Genomic DNA, 6,517 nt, shown 5'->3' with positions numbered 1-6,517 from the left:
TTTTTGTATTATGATTATTTTGTGTGCGTGTGGGGCGTTTGTGTGCACAGTGTGTGTGTAAACTGTATGTACAGTCGGGTCCAAAAAATGTGGCACCCTTGATAAAGATGAGGAAAAAAGACTGTGCATAATAAATAATACAAATACTGAGCTATGTCTAATGCAAAAAAAGGGAAGATTTTATTGTTTTATACTAATACAATTGCTCAGAGAAAAATATTTAGTTTAACAAGTAATACTTGTTATACAAAGATAGGGGTCAAAATTATTTCCACCCCTGTTTTCAATACTTCACCCTGCGAGGATGACGGCACGGAGCCTTTTTCTGAAATGTTTTCTGAGATTGGACAACATATTGGGAGGGATCTTAGACCATTCCTCCATACAGAATCTTTCCAGATTCTTGGATATCCTTAGTCTGAGTTTATGGACTGCCCTCTTCAATTCAAACCACAGGTCTTCAATGGGGTTCATGTCTGGAGACTGATATGACCATTGCAAAATGTAGATTTTTGTGGTCAATTAATGTGCTTGGGGGTTATTGTCTTGCCCGAAGATCAAATAAAATAACATTTTATTTGTCACATGCACCGAGTACAACAAACTTACAGTGAAATGCTTACTTACAAGCCCTTAACCAACAAGGCTTTTTTTTTTTAAGTGTTAAGTAGAAAATAAAAGTAACAAATAATTAAACGGCAGCAGTAAAATAACAAGCGAGGCTGTATACAGGAGGTACCAGTACAGAGCCAATGTTCGGGGGCACCGGTTAGTCGAGGTAATATGTACATGTAGGTAGAATTAAAGTGACTATGCATAGATTATAAACAGAGAGTAGCAGCAGCAGTGTAAAAGAGGGGTCTGGGTAGCCCTTTGATTAGCTGTTCAGGAGTCTCATGGCTTGGGGTAGAAGCTGTTAAGAAGCCTTTTGGACCTTGACTTGGCGCTCCAGTACCACTTGCCGTGCGTAGCAGAGAGAACAGTCTATAACTAGGGTGGCTGGATTATTTGACAATTTTTAGGGCCTTTCTCTGACACCACCTGATATAGAGGTCCTGGATGGCAGGCAGCTTGGCCCCAGTGATGTACTGGACCGTACTCACTACCCTCTGTAGTAGTGCGTACGGAGGCTGAGCAGTTGCTGAACCAGGCAGTGATGCAACCAGTCAGGATGCTCTCGATGAAGACTCATGCCAAATATTTTCAGTCTCCCGAGGGAGAATAGGCTTCGTTGCTCCCTCTTCACGACTGTCTTAGTGTGCTTGGACCATGATAGTTTGTTGGTGATGTGGACTCTCAACCTGCTCCACTACAGCCCCGTCGATGAGAATGAGGGCGTTGCCTGGTCCTCCTTTTCTTGTAGTCCACAATCATCTCCTTTGTCTTGATTATGTTGAGGGAGAGTTTGTTGTCCTGGCACCACACGACCAGGTCTCTGACCTCCTCCCGATCCACTTGCGGGCCAAGTTTCAGCCTCCTGGCAGAGGCAACCAGGTTTTTGGCTAAAATGTTCCGGGACTGGGTAAAGTTCATGATGCCGCTGACCTTAACAAGGCCGAAGGACCAGTGGAAGTAAAATAGCTCCATTATGTTAAAGCTCCACCACCCTATTTTACAGTAGGTATGGGATTATTTTCTGCGTATGCATCTTTCTTTCTACGCAAAACCCACCACTGGTGTGGCCTAAGAGCTTTCTTTCCATATCAGTCTCCGGACATGAACCCCATTGAGGTCAGTCCAGAAACTCAGACTAAGGATATCAAGAATCTGGAAATATTCTGAATGGAGGAATGCTCTAAGATTCCTCCCAATGTGTTCTCCAATCTCAATTCTTTTTTGTATTTTTTGCTAATAGGATGCCAATCATTTTGGACCTGACCGTATGCATGAGTGTTTGTGTTGGTGTTCCGACTGTACTGTGCAGTTTGCGTGCCCTGGGTTCCTGTGAGGAGTGTGTGTGTGAATAGAAACAGTGGCCGTGCTAAGAGCTAAGCTCTTGAAAGCCCGCCAACACCCAGACATGAGAAAGACTGCCAAGCACTGTGCTGTACCCAATGCACTGTGCCTAGCTCACTGCCAAGGGGTCGTCCTTACAACCCAGCTTCCAAGGCTAATACTATACACTTCCTAATACACTACCAAGGAGTCTGCCTTCTCTGAGTCTGCTTTCTCAGAAACACCTCTCAATGACATTGCATCAAGGACAGACAGGTGACAGCTCGGCTGCAAATTGATGTGAGGTTGGCCTCCAGCGCTCACTCTCTCACTCACTCACTCACTTCTCATCCCTTTGCCTCTTTCTGCACATACTTCCCTCCCTCCTTCCCTTATCTTTCCAACCCATTCACCTCAACCCCTGACCTCACCCATTCCCAATCTCAGTTGGCGCCGACAGTCCTTAGGCAACTTTGCAGTGTTTTGTTTAATTTACGTATTATTTCTTACATTGTCAGCCCAGCAAATCTGAAGGGTTATTGCATACAGCCGGGAAGAACTATTGGATATCAGAGCGACGTCAACTTACCAGGACTATGACCAGGAATACAACTTTCCCGAAGCGGATCCTTTGTCCGAACCACTCAGGGCATTGGAACTGATTCCAGAGGCTGACCCAAAACGATGTCGCCACAGAAGAGGTAGACGGAGCGACCTTCTGGTTAGCCACCGGGATTCTTTGTGCGTCGCGCCGACAGAAATAAACATATATCCGGGAAGAAGGACGGGGGTGCATGTTTCATGATTAACGACTCATGGTGTAATTGCCACCATCACAGCCCGCTTAGAAGGACTGCGCCCCTCCTTCTCCGTGTCCGACGTGAGCAAGCCATTTAAACGTGTTAACCCTGGCAGGGCTGCCGGCCCGGACGGCATCCCTAGCCGCGTCCTCAGAGCATGCGCAGACCAGCTGGCTGGTGTGTTTACGGACATATTCAATCTCTCCCTATGCCAGTCTGCTGTTCCCACATGCTTCAAGATGGCCACCATTCTTCTGTACCCAAGTAGGCAAAGGTAACTGAACTAAATGACTATCGCCCCGTAGCACTCACTTCTGTCGTCATGAAGTGCTTTGAGAGACTAGTCAAGGATCATATCACCTCCACCTTACCTGTCACCCTAGACCCACTTCAATTTGCATACCGCCCCAATAGGTCCACAGACGATGCAATTTCCATCACTCTGCACACTGCCATATTGCACCTGGACAAGAGCAATACCTATATAAGAGTGCTGTTCATTGACTACAGCTCAGCAGTCAACATCAGTAAGCTTGAGGCCCTGGGTCTCAACCCCGCCCTGTGCAATTGGGTCCTGGACTTCCCGACGGGCCGCCCCCAGGTGGTGACGGTAGGAAACAACATCTCCACTTCGCTGATCCTCAACACTGGGGCCCCACAAGGGTGCGTGCTCAACCCCCTCCTTGTACTCCCTGTTCACCAATGACTGCGTGGACATGCACGCCTCCAACTCAATCATCACGTTTTTAGACGGCACAACAGTAGTAGGCTTTATTACCAACAACGACGAGACAGCCTACAGAGAGGAGGTGAGGGCACTCGGAGTGTGGTGTCAGGAAAACAATATCTCACTCAACAAAACAAAGGAGATTATCGGGGACTTCAGGAAACAGCAGAGGGAGCACCCCCCTATCCACAGCAGTGGAGAAGGTGGAAAGTTTTAAGTTCCTCTGCATACACATCACGGACAAACTGAAATGTTCCACCGACACAGACAGTGTGGTGAAGAAGGCACAAAGCGTGTCTTCAACCTCAGGAGGCTGAATACATTGGGCTTGTCACCTAAAACCCTCACAAACTTTTACAGATGCATAATTGAAAGCATCCTGTCGGGCTGCATAACCGCCTGGTATGGCAACTGCACCGCCCATAACCACAGGCCTCTCCAGAGGGTGGTGCGGTCTGCACAACGCCTCACCAGGGGCAAACTACCTGCCCTCCAGGACATCTACAGCACCTGATGTCACAGGAAGGCCAAAAAGATCATCAAGGACAACAACCACCCGAGCCACTGCCTGTTCATCCCGCTATCATCCAAAAGGCGAGGTCAGTACAGGTGCATCAAAGCTGGGACCGAGAGACTGAAAAATAGCTTCTATCTCAAGGCCATCAGACTGTTAAACAGCCATCACTAACACAGTGATGCTGCTGCCCACATTCAGACTTGAAATCAATGGTCACTTTAATAAATGGATCACTAGTCACTTTAATATTGCCAATTTAATAATGTTTACATAACTTGCGTTACTCATCTCATATGTATATACTGTATTTTCTACCATCTATTGCATCTTGCCTATGCCGCTTGGTCATTGCTCATCCATATGTTTATATGTAAACTCAGCAAAAAAATAAATGTTCTCTCACTGACAACTGTGACAACTTCTCTCACTGACAAGCAACGCATTACTGGTCAGGCACCGTGTTATGCGGGTAAGCGCACGGTGTCGCCAGTACGTGCCCATAGACTCCGGCCGCAAAACCCTAATCTAAAGGGGAGGGTCCGGGTGGGCCTCATTCATGGTGGCGGCTCGGGTGCGGGACGTAGACCCCACTCTACCATAGTCATTGCCCTCTTCAAGGGCCTCTTCAGAGGGACGACCATCGCCTCCGACCTAGGGTCTAAGATCCTAATTAAAGGCCCCACTGGACTGAGAGGCAGCTCCGGACTGAGGGGCAGCTCCGGACAGAGGGGCAGCTCCGGACAGAGGGGCAGCTCCGGACAGAGGGGCAGCTCCGGCCTGAGGGGCAGCTCCGGCCTGAGGGGCAGCTCCGGCCTGAGGGGCAGCTCCGGCCTGAGGGGCAGCTCCGGCCTGAGGGGCAGCTCCGAACTGAGGGGCAGCTCCGGACTGAGGGGCAGCTCCTGACTGGCGGGCGGCTCTGGCAGCTCCTGACTGGCGGGCGGCTCTGGCAGCTCCTGACTGGCGGGCGGCTCTGGCAGCTACTGAATGGCGGGCGGCTCTGGCAGCTCCTGACTGGCGGGCGGCTCTGGCAGCGCAGGCGGCGCTTGGCAGACGGACAGCTCAGACGGCGCTGGGCAGACGGGCAGCACAGGCGGCGCTGGGCAGACGGACAGCTCAGACGGGGCTGGGCAGACGGACAGCTCAGACGGCGCTGGGCGGAGACGGAGAGACAGCCTGGTGCGTGGGGCTGCCACAGGACCCACCAGGCTGGGGAGACCTACAGTAGGCTTGGTGTTAGGAGGAGGCACCTGAAGGACCGGGCTGTGGGGGAGCACTGGAGCTCTGGTGCGCAGCCTTGGCACCACTCCCCCAGGCTGGAATACTACTCTAGCCCGGACCCTCCAGAGTGCAGGCACAGGTTGAACCGGGCTGTGGGTGAGCACTGGAGATTTAGTGCCTACTACACGCACCTCTCCCTTAGGCTCCACTCCCACATTTGCCCAGCACGAGCGGAGCGTAGGCATAGGACGCACTGCACCCTCCCAGCGCTCCGGAGACACAGCACGCAGAGCCGGCGCAGGATAACCTGGACCGAAACCGCGTACCGGAGACCAGACACGCTGAGCAGGCACAACACACCTGCAGGTGTGATGTTCGGATGTACCGATCCTGTGCAGGTGTTGTTACACATGGTCTGCCACTGCGAGGACGATCAGCTGTCCATCCTGTCTCCCTGTAGCACTGTCTTAGGTGTCTCACAGTACGGACATTGCAATTTATTGCCCTGGCCACATCTGCAATCCTCATGCCTCCTTGCAGCATGCCTAATGTGTAGGGACCCTGGGCATCTTTCTTTTGGTGTTTTTCAGAGTCAGTAGAAAGGCCTCTTTAGTGTCCTACGTTTTCATAACTGTGACCTTAATTTCCTACCGTCTGTAAGCTGTTAGTGTTTTAACGACCGTTCCACAGGTGTCACGCCCTGGCCTTAGTTATCTTTGTTCTCTTTATTATTTTGGTTAGGTCAGGGTGTGACGAGGGTGGTTTGTGTGTTTTTGTCTCGTCTAGGGTGTATGTACTGTCTAGGTTTTTTTTGTAGATTTATGGGGTTGTGTTCATTCTATGTGTTTATGTAAGTCTATGGTTGCCTAGATTGGTTCTCAATTAGAGGCAGGTGTTTATCGTTGTGTCTGATTGGGAACCATATTTAGGCAGCCATGTTCTTTGGGTATTTTGTGGGTGATTGTTTCCTGTGTCATTGTTTGTGCCACACGGGACTGTTTCGGTTTGTTCATGTTTGTTGTTTTTGTATTTGTGTTCATGTTCAGTTTTCCATATTAAAACATGGACACCTACCATGCCGCGTATTGGTCCGATCCTTGCTACACCTCTTCAGAGGAAGAAGAGGATGACAGCCGTTACAACAGGTGCATGTTCAATAATTGTTTATGATTCATTGAACAAGCATGGGAAACAGTGTTTAAACCCTTTACAACGAAGATCTGTAAAGTTTTGGGGATTTTTACGAATTATCTTTGAAAGACAGGGTCCTGAAAAAGGGACGTTTCTTTTTTTGCTGAGTTTATAGATTCTTATTCAATT

Source organism: Salvelinus fontinalis, chromosome 13 (genome assembly GCF_029448725.1).
Source record: "Salvelinus fontinalis isolate EN_2023a chromosome 13, ASM2944872v1, whole genome shotgun sequence".
NCBI classification, from domain to species: Eukaryota; Metazoa; Chordata; class Actinopteri; order Salmoniformes; family Salmonidae; genus Salvelinus; species Salvelinus fontinalis.
The sequence above is the reverse complement of the archived record's forward strand: the minus strand, read 5'-3'. Positions refer to the sequence as shown.